Below are 17734 nucleotides of genomic sequence, written 5' to 3'. Positions count from 1 at the left end.
TGACTTCATCATCAAAATCCGAGATTCAACAATCTCCCCCTTTTTTATGATGACAATCAATTGATAATGGAGTTAACCTTAACTCCCCCTGTCTATATGCCATACTTCTTGAATTTAAAAACTTTATAAATTCAAGAGACATATTCCCATCATGATTCCTATCATAATGTATCTCTTTGAAGATGATGTCAAGGCTTGACATACATTTTCAAATATAACAAGTTTGAATGATGGTTATTGTAGCAATTCATCATATTGTAAGATATCGACATGTAAAGCTGTGAAGCAAGATTTTGATATCATTACATGATGTACACATTTCGAATATTTTAGCAAGTGTACATTGCATCACATGGTAAGATATCAGTTCGTACGATGCAAATTTTTGTTTGATATCTTGATACAGGGCATATGGCAATCATATATTTCTTGGTGATGCAAGTATGGCCTAATCATAGCATCAGTGATAGCAGCCATATCAACATCAGTAATAGCAACCATATCATTATCAGTGATAGCAGGTATGGCCTAATCATAGCATCAGTGATAGCAACCATATCAACATAAGTAATAGCAATCATTATCAGTGATAGCAGGTATGGCCTAATCATAACATCAGTAATAGCAACCATATCAATTCATATTTTTCTCCCCCTTTGTCATCAACAAAAAGCATGGTAGCATTATCAAAAAGCATGGTAGATGTGATTCCAGCAGGTTATCAAGCACATAAAGGAAGGCATGACACATATAATACTTTGAATATCTCTTCTCCTTGTTATGTTATAGTTCGTTGCTTGAAGGAGGAAACTCATTTTTCAAAAAGTTTTCATAAGAGTGTACAGGAAAATCCTATTTTTAGCATTCAAACCGAAAATAAGATGATCTTCTTACATGCATTCGGATATGAGTAAGCTACTGATTTTCAAAATCATTTGTCACATAATTTCCAACATGTTATTTGATCAAGTGATACCAAGGCATGTAGTAGTAATCAATAACGTCCGAAAAATAATTTTAACTAGTTTAAGTATTCGGACACATCAACATTGGTATGTCACTTTAAGTTTATCAAGGCATAAGGTTTTCAAAACATTTAGTTTCAATGTAAAATCCGAGATAAACAACAAGAGATGTTTGTAACTTTGCATATGCTTACAGATCAAGGTAAAGAGTAACATATGGAGTTTACAACATATCAGGTAACCATATCAAAGACAAAGTCTGTCACGACCCGACAAAATACCGACAATATTTAAGATCTTCATCACAACAAACCCAGGATCCAAACACACATTTGAGGTCACTAAGAAAACATTCAGATCAAAAATTTCACTTCTATAATCTACCAATTCATAACCCTGTGCAATTCATAAACATAGCACACATCACTCGATAATTTATACAATCTGAACTCAACTCATCAAAATAAAAACCACAATATAAATCCACAAGTGGGGAAATCTATGCAGTCACCACAATCATCGATTTACCATAAGTTCATATCATTACACGAATTTAATTTAACATTCCAAAACCCTATACATGAGGGATCCTTTAACTTACACAAAATCCACAGGTTCAGATTCACAGTCACATTTCATTAGATGCAAGGTAGCTTATACACAACTACATATATGCTAACAAAAGTTCTGGCCAACGTCTTCTAAACTTTCCACTACCTCAGCCCATTCTTAACATTTAAGCAAGCGATACGCTATCCTGAAAAATTTATCAACAAATGGGGTGAGCATAAAGAGCTCAGCAAGTGACTAACATATCCATATCAAAATAGTACAATTTCCAAAGAGATGCAGTTTTCAAACACAAAGCAGAATATACGATTTCGTATACATAATATCATTAGGAGCAGAATCATAATTGTCCTTTTTTAATCATACATATTTGGTTCCTGACAGATGGGGCATAGAGTAATTGGAGCATATCAGAAACAAAGGAAACATATCGGAGCTTAACAATGGCATTTAAAATGTTCCAAATCACATCAACGACATATGGAACATTACGAAGCAAAATCAACAGTGAATGAAGCATTTCAGAGCATATCAAACTCATATGTCGTACAGAAGCTCAAACGTCGTCCTTGACGTTGCAATCATATCATAACTATCCAGAGCACGAACAAAAATAACTCACCAAAACTCTGGATGTCATATCAAACATATAGAGGGTGTAGTGGGATCTCAGTCAGAATGTGATTCATCCATTTCTGAATGACCACCTGACAAAAGTCTCCCACGTCTGGGAGCTCCATCCACCCACGTCTAGGTGAAGTCAAAGGGGGCCGGCAGAGCATCGCAAGCTCTAAGCAATATCCCACAAAGCGTGACCCCACAAAGCGGGCAAATCAGCGCATACCCTTTACCATTTCTGGCAAAGGTCCAGACAATCCCACACACCAGAGTACAAGAAGGCAGTTTCAACAATAAGTAGCATATAACGGAAGCACACGCGGAACAACCAAACGTACATGTGCCTTTTCAAAAGCAATGTGATGCAAGGAACAAATCTCTCACAAAAGTATTCGTTTTAGGAAAGAAATGAAAGCAAGAGTGTATAGGGATTCCAAGCAATCATAATCAGCTCAATTCTAATAAGAAGATTAGACGAATTCAAGTATCCAAAGGAAATGGAACAGAATACGCGAAATCGACCAAAGCTCGATTTCGGACAGAATTCCAGTGGCACATCAAACAAATATTTCAGAATAACAATTATGCTCCAATACCCATAAGAAGACTATGGTCAAACCATATATCAATCTATATTCGGATGGAACAGATTTCATATGAAACAGGGCTCCCAACACAGAGTTACCTCTGATTTGGTAACACAAGGTCAAAATAACAATCACTCTTTTGCAGAATTTATAGGGTCGGATTCAACAGATAATAGGGTAGGCAATTGAATTCCAAAATTTTCAAACCATATGTCAAAAGAAAGATTTTCAAGTCTAGTTTCAAATAAAATCAGTTTGGTACAATTCAGAATTTTCAACAGGGAGTTATAGGCATTTTAGTAGCGATAGGTCAGAAATCTTGAACTCTGTTTTACAACGTCTATAGGCTCATTTGAAAAAAATGTTTGGGTAAGTATTCGGTGTCCAAAATCTACAAAATCGGTGTCAAAAGAAAGACATAAGAGTCTAATTACAAACAAAATAGTTCCTGCCTGAATTCACATCTTATACTAAAACTTACAGCCGAAGCAGTGTATAGGGGTCAGTTTACCGAAAATATTTCAGAATGCATGGTTTTAGGTCCAAAACGAGTCATATCAGTTTCAAAACAGAAATCTTCCAATTTATTTTGAATCAACATAAAAACAGAGTCTAATACTTCTGTAGGATGGGGTTAGAACACTTGCCTTTGGAAATTTTGACCCGAAATGACAAGATTAAAGCAAGAGCCCTAAAAGCCCCAATTTTCTTTCTCTTCTTCTTCTTCTTCTTCTTCTTCTTCTTCTTCTTTCTTTCTTTCTTTCCCTGATCACCCACGAGCTGCCTCCTCTGCTTCCTTAACAACGAAGGTAGAGAAAGCTTAAGCGGTGGAATTTGTCATTTGGTGCATTTTGCAGTTTAGTCCTTGTTTTTATCATATTCACGATTAGGTCCTTAGGGTTTACATATAGGTCCTCAGATTCTTTCTTTTTCTTTTTTTTTTTTTAACAGATCTCCCAAATCTTAAAAATAAGTTACCTCTGATTCATACTCTATTTCTTTTGTCAATTAAAATAGATGCTTACATTATCACCAAAAATTTATATGAACATTCGGAAATGAGGGGTGTTACAAAGTCCTTCATGATAAGTAACATAAGGAGTTTACAACATGCCATATCAAAGACAAAGTCCATGAGAAGTTTATAACAACAACGGATGATTGTGTTCATACAAGCTCATTCATGAGGTGGAAGGTTAAAGTGCCTAAATAAAGAGTCATTGTCGATGAATTTGCTGCAGCTCAGTTAGGATTTGATCTTGTCGATGTTCAAGCCGTTCTTGTCTTTGTTCGAATCGGTCCATCCGAATCCCAATATCTTCGACAGATGATGTGTGAGTTTGCTCAAACGGATGTGTTTCCTCAAAGGGACAGATCGGAGGAGATTGGGTACCCCTAAAGACTAGTGTTTCCGGTTCTGGTTCAGGTTGAGGGGGATCAGTTCTTCTTGGCATTCTAACCCAGTTGTCGTTTCTATAAAAACATCTTAGTCGGTGAAGTAGATTTTTATTAATTATGCTGAATCTATCTACTTTCATTACTTCTTCTTCCGGTGGTATTAGAATATCATAGGCTTTCATTATTCTAGTTATTATACCACCATATGGGAGCATCATGTCTTTCTTAGATAGTTCCAACATGTTTTGTTGGATAAGATAACCAAGACAGATGTCATTTCCTTTCATGATCATATACATAGTTCTTAATTCTAATTGGCTTACTTCATCATGATGATTGTTTAGGAAGAATGATGCTAGTTAGGATGTGATGAAGTACCTTAGTGTTTAGAGGCAGTAAATGTTCACAACTTTTAGGAACAAATTCTAAGTTCGGATTGGCAAAAATTGTTTGTAGGGCTTCAACGTATGTTGTTCCAACATTTTCATCATCCCATGATCCTCTAAAGTAAAGTCCTCTACTTTTCATGGGAATGCCTATCATGTCGCAAATGAATCTATCCGTAATTGAAATATGTTGTCCTAAGAGATAGGAGGACATCCTTTCTTCTTCATCTACTAGTATGTTGTTGTAAAACAATCTTACTAGTCTTGGATAGATGGGTTCATTAATTTGTAAGATAGGGAGTAGATCTAAGTTTGCAAACCACTGGATTGTCTCTAAATCTCTTAGCTCACTTAAATCTACGTATTTTCCCTTGTTGACATTCCTAATTTCAAAAGAGGAAAATTTTTCAGCATGGTATTTTGAATCGAAAAGGGTGGAATCAAAGTCTCCTACTAATCTCCTCTTTCCTTTGTCCCTTGAGGATCTTCTAGATCCCATAACTACTGCTGTTTAGAATAATAGTGATGAGCAAAAGTAAATGAATCAAGAAACAGAGTTTAAGGGCTTCTTAGAGAGTACCTTAATGAGATCTTCAAGAGAGGGATCTTCAAGAGAGGAAAGGAATGTTGATGCTTTGCTTCGAAATGAAGAGTATTTAGGATGCTAAGATGGGGGAAATGGGAATGGAGGAGGCTTAGGAGAGTAGAGGAGGGAAGGAAATGAGTTGGGGTCGGTTTCACCGCCGGCCCTAGCTTGAGTTATAAAGGGGCAGAGTTGCGGGCGGTTGCACCTCTCTGGCTGGAGCGGTGCAACCGCTTGCAACACGTGACAGCTGGAGGTGCTACCTCCAGCTGGGGCGGTGCCACCGCCTGGTGAACACTTGTTCTGATCTGAGAATTTTTCTGTCTTGAGGAGAGTTTTCATTCCCAGTAATCAACTTTACTTACGTAATTACGTAAGAATTTTCATTTTAAGACAGGGACTTTGGCACGATCAAGGTAGATTTTTAATGTGCACATTCTCAATGTCGTACACATGTTTGTGATAGTTGCAAGTTCATGACAGAGTTAGTCATTTCATGATACGAGTTAAATTAGAAGGTTATGAAAGGATGAATTTGATGGGTTCGAAAATCCAGGGATATGTGAATTTGGGAATCATACGTTTCTAATTCTTGAAAAGTTAAACAGGATTGTATCTAGGTCGCATTTGTGATTTTACCCTTGTTGTTGTTTCCGAAGGTGACATAGCCTTCGTCTTTGCTAGTGAGCTTAGAGAGTTGAGATGGATCTCCGGTCATATGCCTTGAGCATCCACTATCGAGGTACCATCTCTTGCTCCTAGCTTGCGATAGTGTGGGTTTCTACAAGAAAGGATGATTTTTATGTACCCATTTGCTTTTGGGTGCCTCAAAGATAGATCTACATTGTTTATCATGTTGCATAGAGTTTATCATGGTTCCTTTAAGAACCCAAATCAATTTGTTTGGACTAATTTTATTGAATGGACAATAATGTGTCTTGTGTCCAATTTTGCAACAAAAGTTACATTTTGCTTGGTGTTGAACATGTAAGATGGGGCCTTTTATAAAGGTGGTTGGATTTAGGTGAGGACTTCTCACAAATCCAATTCCACTTCTTTTTGGAACGTGACCCTTGTTTGCAAGGATCATGTTCAATGACTTGCTACCAACCTCGAATTTCTTCAAGGTGTCCTTAAGTAGCAGGTTTTCTTTTTGGAGAGTTTCTAGATCATGACATTTGATACATGAATTTAAACTATCATGATATTCAATTTTTAACTTATCAAAATCACAAGTAAGACTATCATGCTTCTTTTTCAGCAATTTGTATTTTCTATTGATAATCTGGCATTCATCAAATAAGTCATGGAAGGCATTTAGTAATTCATCGAAAGATAAATCAGCATCTAATAAATTCGTTACCTCCTCTCCGATGGCCATTAAGGCGTAATGAGCAACTTGCTCGGTGTTGGACTCCTCTTCTTCAGACGCGCTCGAATCATCCCATGTTGCTTTGAGCGCCTTCTTTTTTGTTGTTCTCTTTTTGGCTTGGGGACAATCACTCTTGTAGTGTCCCGGCTTTTTGCACTCATAGCAAATAACTTGGTCTTTCTTGGGTTCAAGTTTACTTTTAGTGTCATTCTTAAACTTGTTTCTTTTAATGAATTTTTTAAATTTTCTTGTTAGAAGTGCCAAGTCATCATCACAGTCCTCATCACTTGAGTTTTCTTTCAAGTGATCTTCCAAAGTTCTAAGTGTCATATCCTTCCTGTTCTTTGGAAGGATGTCTTCTTGCTCTTCATGAGCTTTGCAAGTCATCTCGTAGGTCATTAATGACCCAATTAGTTCTTCAAGAGGGAAGTTGTTTAGATCTTTTGCCTCTTGAATAGCAGTGACTTTAGGATCCCAACTCTTAGGAAGGGATCTTAGAATTTTATTTACGAGCTCAAAATTCGAAAAACTTTTTCCGAGTCCTTTTAAACCGTTGACAACATCCGTGAAACGGGTAAACATGTCGCCAATAGTCTCACTCGGTTTCATCCGAAAAAGTTCGAAAGAGTGTAACAAAAGATTGATTTTTGACTCTTTCACTCTACTTGTGCCTTCATGAGTCACTTCGAGTGTGTGCCAAATATCAAATGCAGTTTCACAAATCGAAACACGATTAAACTTGTTTTTATCAAGTGCGCAAAATAAGGCATTCATAGCCTTTGCATTAAGAGCGAAAGCCTTCTTCTCCGAATCGTTCCAATCGATCATTGGAAGAGAAGACTTTGAAAAACCATTCTCGACAAGATTCCAGAGTTCAACGTCCATAGAAATAAGAAAGATCCTCATTCGGGTCTTCCAATAGGTGTAGTCCGTCCCATTAAACATGGGTGGACGTGTAATGGAATGGCCCTCTTGGTTTCCGGCGTAAGCCATCTCTCTTGGGTTTTAATCCGTTTGAGAGTTAACCGGGCTCTGATACCAATTGTTAGGATCGAGAGCACCAAGAGGGGGGGGTGAATTAGTGCAGCGGAAATCTTTCAGCAATTAAAAACGAAAGCTGCGTTCGTTCGATAAAAAACTATTTTGATGCAAAAGCCGATTCTAAGATTACTTATGATTAAGTGCAGTTTAAATCTAAATACAGTTTCCGTCTAAGCGCAGTTTACGCAGTTTGCGTCTAAATGCAGTTTGCGTCTAAATGCAGTTTGCGTCTAAATGCATATTGCGTCTAAGCGCAGTTTGCATCTAAGCGCAGTTTGCGTCTAAGCTCAGATTGCGTCTAAGCGCAGTTTACGTCTAAGCGCAGTTTGCGTCTAAGCGCAGATTGCGTCTAAGCGCAGTTTGCAGTTATAAATGGAATCAAAACGTAAACGTAAACTGCAAAGAAACTCGTTCGTAAAAGCGCAGAAGACAGTTTGCAGTTATAAATAGAATCAAAACGTAAATGTAAACTGCAATGTAAAGATCGTACGAAAACACCGATTTACGTCTGAATGCAGATTCGGAAAGATCAGAACTTAGAAACTTGTTCGTAAAAGCGCAGAGAGCAGTAGCTATGTAGGAGGTTTGCAGTAATGATAAAGTGCTCAAAATAAACGCAAACCAAAGATTTAGAGTGGTTCGGTCAGTCTTGACCTACTCCACTTTTGGCTTCCTCCACCGACGAGGTTACCGACGTCAACTAGAGGCCTTCCTTCAATAGGCGAAGGCCAACTGCCCTTTTACAGTTTCACTCCTTTTGACGGGCTCAGGAGACAACCCTTACAGAACCTTTCTCTCCTCTCTTTACAACTCAAGACTTGAAGAACAGAAAGAGGAGAAATTTTGGACTTAACACAAATTTGAGCTCTTAGAATCACAGAAAAGATCAAGAATTCGGTGTAGGTCTGTATCTTTTCAGTGCTGAATGGGTGGGGTATTTATAGGCCCCAACCCAGTTCAAATTTGGAGCTCAAAACGATCAAATCCCGGAATTCCGGGATCAGGCGGTTGCACCTCCTGACTGGAGAGGTTGCACCGCCTGGCAGAGCTCGAAGACTGAGCCTCTGGGCGGTGCTACCTCTGTCAGGGGCGGTTGCACCTCTCTGCCAGAGCTCGAAGACCGAGCTCAAGCGGTTGCACTGCCTGACTGGAGAGGTTGCACCGCCTGGCAGAGCTCAAAATTTGAGCTCTGGCGGTGCTACCTCCTGACAGAGGAGGTTGCACCGCCCAGTCTCGCTCGGAGACCGAGCCCTGGGCGGTTGCACCTCTTAGCTGGGGCGGTTGCACCGCCCAGTCTCGCTGGGAGACATAGCCTGGGCGGTGCTACCTCCCTGCCTGGGCGGTTGCACCTCCCACAGCAACCTAGGTCCGAATGGGCTGAACCATTCGACCCAATTTGAGTTATTCAGGGGCCCAATTGCCCCAGGATTAAGCTAATGTGATCACCTCCCATTTCTAACTTAATCAAAGTGCTAACTACGATTATTTCCTAAGACATATTCTGCAGCTTGCTTCGGTACGTCACTCGCTTCTTCCGGCGAGTTTCCGGCGAACTTCCGTCGATCATCCGATGAACCCTCGGTGATGCTCCTGCGGACTTCCGGCAAACTCCTGGACTGCGACGATCCACTTGGCAAGTTCTGACGAGCTCCTTTGGCAAGCTTCTGGACTTCTCGGATTTGTTCCCGCATAACCTCCAACGACTGTCCGAACTTCCGTCGAGCTCTTGAACTCCCAACGTGATCATTGTCATGACTCCGGCACAACTCCTGCTGCATGTCTTACTTTCATCGTAGTTAATCCTGCACACTTATCTCAACACATACATTAGACAACAAATGACAATTGACTTCATCATCAAAATCCGAGATTCAACACAACATACACTCGCCGCTATGTATTCAACTTCGGTGGTAGATAGTGTAACCGAGTTTTGTTTCTTGGAAGACCAAGAAACAAGTGCATGACCGAAGAATTGACATGTTCCGGATGTGATTTTTCTATCTATTCTACATCCAATAAAATCAATATTAGCATAAGCAATTAATTCAAAGTTTTCATATTTTGGATATCATAATCCTAGATTAGTGGTTCCTTTAAGATATCTAAGAATTCTTTTAACTGCTTTAAGATAAGATAGCTTATGATTAGATTAAAACCTAGCACAAAGCTTATGCTAAACATGATGTCCGGTCTAGTTGTAGTTGTTGAATCTCGGATTTTGATGATGAAGTCAATTGTCATTTGTTGTCTAATCTATGTGTTGAGATAAGTGTGCAGGATTAACTATGATGAAAGTTAGACATGCAGCAGGAGTTGCGCCGGAGTTAAGACAATGATCACGTTGGAAGTTCGAGAGTTCGACGGAAGTTCGGACAGTCGTCGGAGGTTCTGCGGGAACAAATCCGAGAAGTCCATAAGCTTGCCAAAAGAAGCTCGTCGGTGTTAGGATCGGAGCGGCACTAAGAGGGGGGGTGAATTAGTGCAGCGGTAAAGTGTGATAAACTTTTGACGATTTAAACACTTTTGGAAACTTCGTACGATAAAAGTAATGTTTTCGTTTGAAACCGTTTCGATTGCATTTTAACTTGAAGAGATAAGTAAGACGGAGACAAAGAAGTAGAGCATTAAAGTGCAAATGGTTTGCAGTAATGTAAATGACAATAAGTAAATGCAAACCAGAGATCACGCCGATTTTACAGTGGTTCGGTCAAATGACCTACATCCACTTGCGAGGCCCCTCTTTGATGAGGCTCCCACCTTCCACTAGCAAATCTCTTGAAAGGGAAGGGTAAATACCCCTCTTACAACTTTTACAAGCGGTTCACTCTCTTACAGATTTTCAGCAAGAAAGAAGGAGGTGAACACTAGCAAATTGAAAACAAGACTAGCAAAGACTCTTCTAAGACTTTTCTCTCAATCACTTGCTACTTAAAAAGTTGTATTCTCAGCTAAGACTTGAGGGGTATTTATAGGCCTCAAGGGGATTCAAATTTGGGCTCCAAAAATTTGAATTCTCTTATGTTCCCGATGCTGGCGGTGCCACCGCCCAACCAAGCGGTGCCACCGCCCAGCGTTTGGGTGCTGGGCGGTGCAACCGCCCAGCCCAGGAGGTGTCACCGCCCAGCTCTCGGGTGCTGAGCGGTGCCACCGCCTAGGCCAAATCAGCTCACTGGTTGGGCTCCAAACTTGGCCCAAACCAATCCGAACTCGGGCCCAATTGACCTCTACTTGGGTTATAGGATTAACAGATAATCCTAACCCTAATTAACGTGCTAACTACGAATTTAAAGACATTTTCTAAGCTATTACAAAGTCCGTAAGTCAAGACTTCTTTCGGCGAGCTTCCGGCGAACTTCCAACGGTCTTCCAATAAACTCTCGAAAACCATTCTGCGGACTCCCGACAAGCTCCTAGACTTCACGATTTGATCTTGGCGAGTTCCAACGAGCTTCTTCGGCAAGCTCCGATCTTTCTCGGTGAGCTCCGCGAACTTCCAACGAACCTTTCGGCGAGCTTCCGAAAAACCCTTCGGCAAGCTCCTACTCATTCTCGGCTAGTTCCGGCAACATTCCCGACGAACCTTCGGACTTCCGTCGAACTCTCGAACTCCCAACGAATCCTTCGCGCTTGACTCCGACACTTTGTTTTGCTTTATGTCTTCGTCGTTATCGTAGTTAATCCTGCACACACAAGCTAAAACTCTACTCCGATCTAGACAATTATTATAACGCGAATTGACATTCTGTTGCCCGGCACGTCATTGGTTGGCGCTTCGTCCGATTCTTCGGTGCATCGTCCTCTCTTGCGGCTTGTTGCCCAATCGGCGGTTGACCTCCGCAACCCCGATATCCTTGGCGCAATTTCGCTCTCCTTGGCCCGATGCCCGACGTTCGAAGCATTCAGCCATCCAATATCCTGACGTGATCTCTTCCGGCGCAACGTCAATTCCTCCTGCGTCAACTGTCTAAACCTGATTGAGTAGACCTGCATCGCTCAAAATGCAGTTTAAATCATAAACACATATCAAGTGGTTTTATCATCAAAATACGAGATTCAACAATCTCCCCCTTTTTGATGATGACAACCACTTGATGACGGAGTTAACCTTAACTCCGGGAGTTTAAACAAACTCCCCCTATCAATATGCCATATTGATAGAACCTTGAATTCAAACTAAATTCAAGTCATTGCAATATTCATCATGAATACTTGCAACACATCATCATGAACATATGCATAAACTTATGCGTATCATGTCATCAACATACTTCTCCCCCTTTGTCATCAACAAAAAGGAGAAGTACAACTATTCTTTGTGTTTTTAATATAAGTTCAACTCATTGCATGAAAAACATAATATCAAGTTTTATCATCATGCAGTTTTGAAGCTAGAAAATTTAGCAAGTATTGCATCATGCTTAGGACATTCAAGCTATCAAGTTTTAGATATACAAGTTTTACAACATACAAGATATCACTTTTGGTAATGTTCAAGATAGTAAGTTCTACATCATGCAAGCTAGCAATATTGAGATGTTCAAGAAAGCAACTCTTGCTTCTTGAAATATGCAAATTTGTCAAGTTTTGCTAGATGTGCAAGTTAGCATTTTTACCTCTTAAGATAGGAAAGATAGCACATTTGCTTCTTTTGAGATAGCAACTTTTTGCTTCTCTTTAGATTACAAGCTAGCAATTTTTACGATATGTAAGTTTCACGATATACAAGCTAGCAAAAATTTCGAAAGCAAATGCAAGATAGCTTTCTTGTGTAAGCTCATAATTCTTGCTTCCTATTGCAATGTGCAAGTTGCAAGTTTTGCTTCTTAAGATAGGCAAGATAGCACTTTTGCAATTTTTGTTTCTTAAGATAGGCAAGCTTGTGATGTTCAAAATAACAAGCTGCAACATACAAGCTAGCAAAAATGCCAAACTAGCAAGAGATAATGTTTTACATGAGGCAAGCAAACAATTTGGCAAATGTTACATTTGCATCTTCTCTTTTGAGAAGTGCAATTTTTGCTTTCATCTTGAATTGTGCAAGCTAGTTAGTTTGCCTCTTTTCATGATGTCCACGCTAGAAATTCTTGCTCCCCCTTTGTCATTGTCAAAAAGAAGGGAAGACCCTTATATCAATTTTCATATTATGACAAAGGTAAGTATCATTCTTATTTGTGCATCATTATATATTCAAATTAAAACATACATAATTTCAATAACCTTATTTTTCATGCATGATGCCGAAAAATAAATCAATCATCATTAATAAGCATATCATACATGATACTCAAACATTAAAATTTTTAAGCATTTATCAACATGTTGATCATGATACCAAACATTCATTATTTAAAGCATTCATGATACACATCATATGCAATAAATACATCATGTACATCATTATCATAAGTATTGCATACATCATTTTAACTTTATGAATATTTCATCATTGCATGCATCATACCAAAACATTTCAAGCCATGCAAGCCATAAATACAAAGAAATCATGTCATGAAGGATAAAATCATTTGAATACCAAAAGACATGATTCATATAGTAAATATCTTCTTTAAATAAAATATCAAGAAAAATCATAGGAGTACAAAGAAGAGATCTTGTTTTAAAAGAAAAATCAAGTAATAACTCCAATAACTCACAAGGAAAAATCATGATTCATTTTAGAAAATCTCCTCTCAAGAGAATATCAAGTAAAATCGTAGAAGATCGATTAATGAGAAATTTTGATTTATAATAAAATCTCATGTATCGAATGTCGAGAAATCAAAATGATGATTTATATAAAAAAAAAATATCACAAGTTATATTCAAGAGAAAAATCATCATTCATTTTCAACTTATTCAATTTGTCACATCAATATTTCTTAGATATTCATGATACCAAAACATGGTTTTAAATCTTTAACATATAATATGCATAAATTGAAAGGAGAAGGGAAGAATTCAAACGTACAAAGATTTCAACCATCTCATAAACAAATGTAAGACCAAGTCATGAATCCAAAATTCCATGAATCAAAATGATCATCAAAGGTAATCGCATGTTATTCCAAGAAATCAATATCATGATTTTGATAAGACTCATTTCAAATTTAAATCATCAAAATCATCAAAATATCAACATTACTTTCAAGAGATTCAAAATGGTATACATAGATTTATCATAATAAACATCAAGATCAATAGGATAGATAAAAATAATTTTTCAAGGAAAAAATATTTTCCTCTTTTTAGTTGTTTCAATTCATATGATTTTATTTCACTTATACCAAATAAAAACATGTATAATGTTTAAAACCGAAAGTGTAAGATTTATTACAACAAAGATTAATAAGGCACTTTCATTATGGTAAAAATCAATAATCCATAAATCACAAGATTCATATGCATAATTTCGAAATTTATTAAGCATGATCATTATGCATGACACTAAAACATGGTTTCAAAATGTTTAATATTTTCATTACATCATTATGCAATGGTTTCATTGAACATAATTTTGAATGATTCTTATAGATAACTAAAACTTCTTTAGTTTTAATTTATGTGATTGACTTTATATTAGCATGCTCAAGTTTTGTTCTTATGTCAAAAACATACATCATGTTTGAAAACCAAAGACAAGGTTTAAAAAAAATCATCAAGCCTTCCATATAAAAACCATGCATCATCATTGAAGGTTAATATGGAAATCATCAAAATACACATTCTTGCTTCTCAAGCACATATATATGATTATTTAAATCTAACATTTTATTCTATTAACATAAAACATACAATTTTCAAGAAAAATAATTATTCAAAAGAAAAGAGAAAATGCATCAAGGAAAACATCAAGTAATTTCAAAATAATTCAAGAGAGTTGAGTTACTTACCTTGTAGTCGAAGCCCATCAAAGCCCAATTCGCCGTTTCACCTTTGGAAGTTTTTGATTCATCCTTGGTTGCCTTCCTCTTCTTTGGCCTCTTCCTCCGTTCAAGTTCATTGTTTATTTTAGATTTTTGTTTAATGAACTTATTAAGATTTGGTGTCCGAAATTCAAGTTCATCATTGTCCTCATCACTTGAGTCATCGCTCAAGTGGTATTCATTTGTCCGGAGTTCCAAATCCTTCCTATTCTTTGGAAGGTGGTTCAAGTGTTTATTATGTTCATCATGTGCATTGCGCACCATTTCATATGTCATCAATGAGCCGATAAGTTCTTCAAGTGGAAAAATATTTAAATCTTTTGTTTCTTGTATTGCCGTTACTTTTGATTCCCAAGCTTTAGAAAGTGATCGTAAAACTTTACTAACAAGTTCAAAATTCGAGAAACATTTGCCAAGAGCTTGTAAACCATTGACGACATCCGTAAAACGGGTGTACATGTCAACAATGGTTTCGCTCGGCTTCATTCGAAAAAGCTCGAAATCATGTATTAAAATGTTAACTTTCGAGTCTTTGACTCTACTAGTTCCCTCGTGCGTGATTTCAAGTGTTCGCCAAATATCAAAAGCCGTTTCGCACGTTGAAATCCGATTGAACTCATTTTTGTCCAAAGCACAAAATAAGGCATTCATAGCCTTTGCGTTTAAAGAAAACATCTTCTTCTCCAAATCATTCCAATGGTTCATTGGAAGAGAAGACATTTCAAATCCATTTTCGACTATGTGCCATAAATTCAAATCCAAAGAAAGTAAGAAAACTCTCATTCGAGTTTTCCAATAAGTGTAGTCCGTCCCATTGAAAAAGGGAGGACAAATGAGAGAGTGACCCTCTCGAAAGCCGTAAAGAGCCATTTCTATTTGGGTGTTAAACCAAGGTAGAAAAACGTGGCTCTGATACCAATTGTTAGGATCGGAGCGGCACTAAGAGGGGGGGGTGAATTAGTGCAGCGGTAAAGTGTGATAAACTTTTGACGATTTAAACACTTTCGGAAACTTCGTACGATAAAAGTAATGTTTTCGTTTGAAACCGTTTCGATTGAGTTTTAACTTGAAGAGATAGGTAAGACGGAGACAAAAAAGTAGAGCATTAAAGTGCAAATGGTTTGCAGTAATGTAAATGACAATAAGTAAATGCAAACCAGAGATCACGCCGATTTTATAGTGGTTCGGTCAAATGACCTACATCCACTTGCGAGGCCCCTCTTCGATGAGGCTCCCACCTTCCACTAGCAAATCTCTTGAAAGGGAAGGGTAAATACCCCTCTTACAACTTTTACAAACGGTTCACTCTCTTACAGATTTTCAGCAAGAAAGAAGGAGGTGAACACTAGCAAATTGAAAACAAGACTAGCAAAGACTCTTCTAAGACTTTTCTCTCGATCACTTGCTGCTCAAAAAGTTGTATTCTCAGCTAAGACTTGAGGGGTATTTATAGGCCTCAAGGGGATTCAAATTTGGGCTCCAAAAATTTGAATTCTCTTATGTTCCCGATGCTGGCGGTGCCACCGCCCAGCGTTTGGGTGCTGGGCGGTGCAACCGCCCAGCCCAGGAGGTGTCACCGCCCAGCTCTCGGGTGCTTGGCGGTGCCACCGCCTAGGCCAAATCAGCTCACTGGTTGGGCTCCAAACTTGGCCCAAACCAGTCCGAACTCGGGCCCAATTGACCTCTACTTGGGTTATAGGATTAACACCTAATCCTAACCCTAATTAACGTGCTAACTACGAATTTAAAGACATTTTCTAAGCTATTACAAAGTCCGTAAGTCAAGACTTCTTTCGGCGAGCTTCCGGCGAACTTCCGACGGTCTTCCGATAAACTCTCGAAAACCATTCTGCGGACTCCCGACAAGCTCCTAGACTTCACGATTTGATCTTGGCGAGTTCCAACGAGCTTCTTCGGCAAGCTCCGATCTTTCTCGGTGAGCTCCGCAAACTTCCAACGAACCTTCCGGCGAGCTTCCGAAAAACCCTTCGGCAAGCTCCTACTCATTCTCGGCTAGTTCCGGCAACATTCCCAACGAACCTTCAGACTTCCGTCGAACTCTCGAACTCCCAACGAATCCTTCGCGCTTGACTCCGACACTTTGTTTTGCTTTATGTCTTCATCGTTATCATAGTTAATCCTGCACACACAAGCTAAAACTCTACTCCGATCTAGACAATTATTACAACGCGAATTGACATTCTGTTGCCCGGCACGTCATTGGTTGGCGCTTCGTCCGATTCTTCGGTGCATCGTCCTCTCTTGCGGTGTGTTGCCCAATCGGCGGTTGACCTCCGCAACCCCGATATCCTTGGTGCAATTTCGCTCTCCTTGGCCAGATGCCCGACGTTCGAAGCATTCAGCCATCCAATATCCTGACGTGATCTCTTACGGCGCAACGTCAATTCCTCCTGCGTCAACTGTCTAAACCTGATCGAGTAGACCTGCATCGCTCAAAATGCAGTTTAAATCATAAACACATATCAAGTGGTTTCATCATCAAAATACGAGATTCAACAATCGGAACTCGACAAGTGGATCGTCGCAAGTCCAGGAGTTTGTCGGAAGTCCGCAGGAGCATCACCGAGGGTTCATCGGATGATCGACGGAAGTTCGCCGGAAACTCGTCGGAAGAAGCGATCGACGCACCGGAGCAAGCTGCAGAAATTGTCTCAGGATTTATCGTAGTTAGCACAATGATTAAGTTGGAAATGGGAGGTGAACCCATTAGCTTAATCTTGGGGCAATTGGGCCCCTGAAAAACCCAAATTGGGCCGAATGGATCTACCCATTCGGACCCTGATTGTTGTGGGAGGTGCAACCGCCCAAGCCAGGAGGTAGCACCGCCTGGGCTAAGTCTCCCAGGGAGACTAGGTGGTGCAACCGCCCCAGCCAGGAGGTAGCACCGCCTGGGCTCAGTCTCCGAGCGAGACTGGGCGGTGCAACCTCTCCTGACAGGAGGTAGCACCGCTTGAGCTCAGTCTTCGAGCTCTGGCAAGCGGTGCAACCGCCCCAGTCAGGAGGTGCAATCGCCTGAGCTCGGTCTTCGGGCTCTGGCTGAGAGGTACAACCGCCCCTGACAGAGGTGGCACCGCCTAGAGGCTCAATCTTCGAGCTCTGCCAGGCGGTGCAACCGCCCCAGTCAGGAGGTGCAACCGCCTGATCTTAGAATTCCGGGAATTGATAGTTTTGAGCTCCAAATTTGAACTGGGTTGGGGCCTATAAATACCCCACCCATTCAGCACTGAAAGAGCATAACTTACACTCGAAATCTTGATCTTTTTCTGT

General features: G+C 39.5%; 1 long non-coding RNA gene across 1 annotated transcript in view; it reads right to left on the bottom strand.

Annotated features, from left to right (window-relative positions):
* Positions 1–1443: 1443 nt before the first annotated feature.
* The window catches only part of LOC135637188 (uncharacterized), a 37958-nt gene continuing 21667 nt past the window's right edge, over positions 1444–17734 (bottom strand). Inside the window, exon 2 of the long non-coding RNA XR_010496188.1 lies at positions 1444–1722. This is a non-coding gene — a long non-coding RNA (uncharacterized LOC135637188). The remainder of the gene's footprint in view (positions 1723–17734) is intronic.

This window comes from Musa acuminata, chromosome BXJ1-3 (genome assembly GCF_036884655.1).
Source record: "Musa acuminata AAA Group cultivar baxijiao chromosome BXJ1-3, Cavendish_Baxijiao_AAA, whole genome shotgun sequence".
Lineage (NCBI taxonomy): Eukaryota > Viridiplantae > Streptophyta > Magnoliopsida > Zingiberales > Musaceae > Musa > Musa acuminata.
This window is presented reverse-complemented; position numbering and strand designations above follow the sequence as displayed.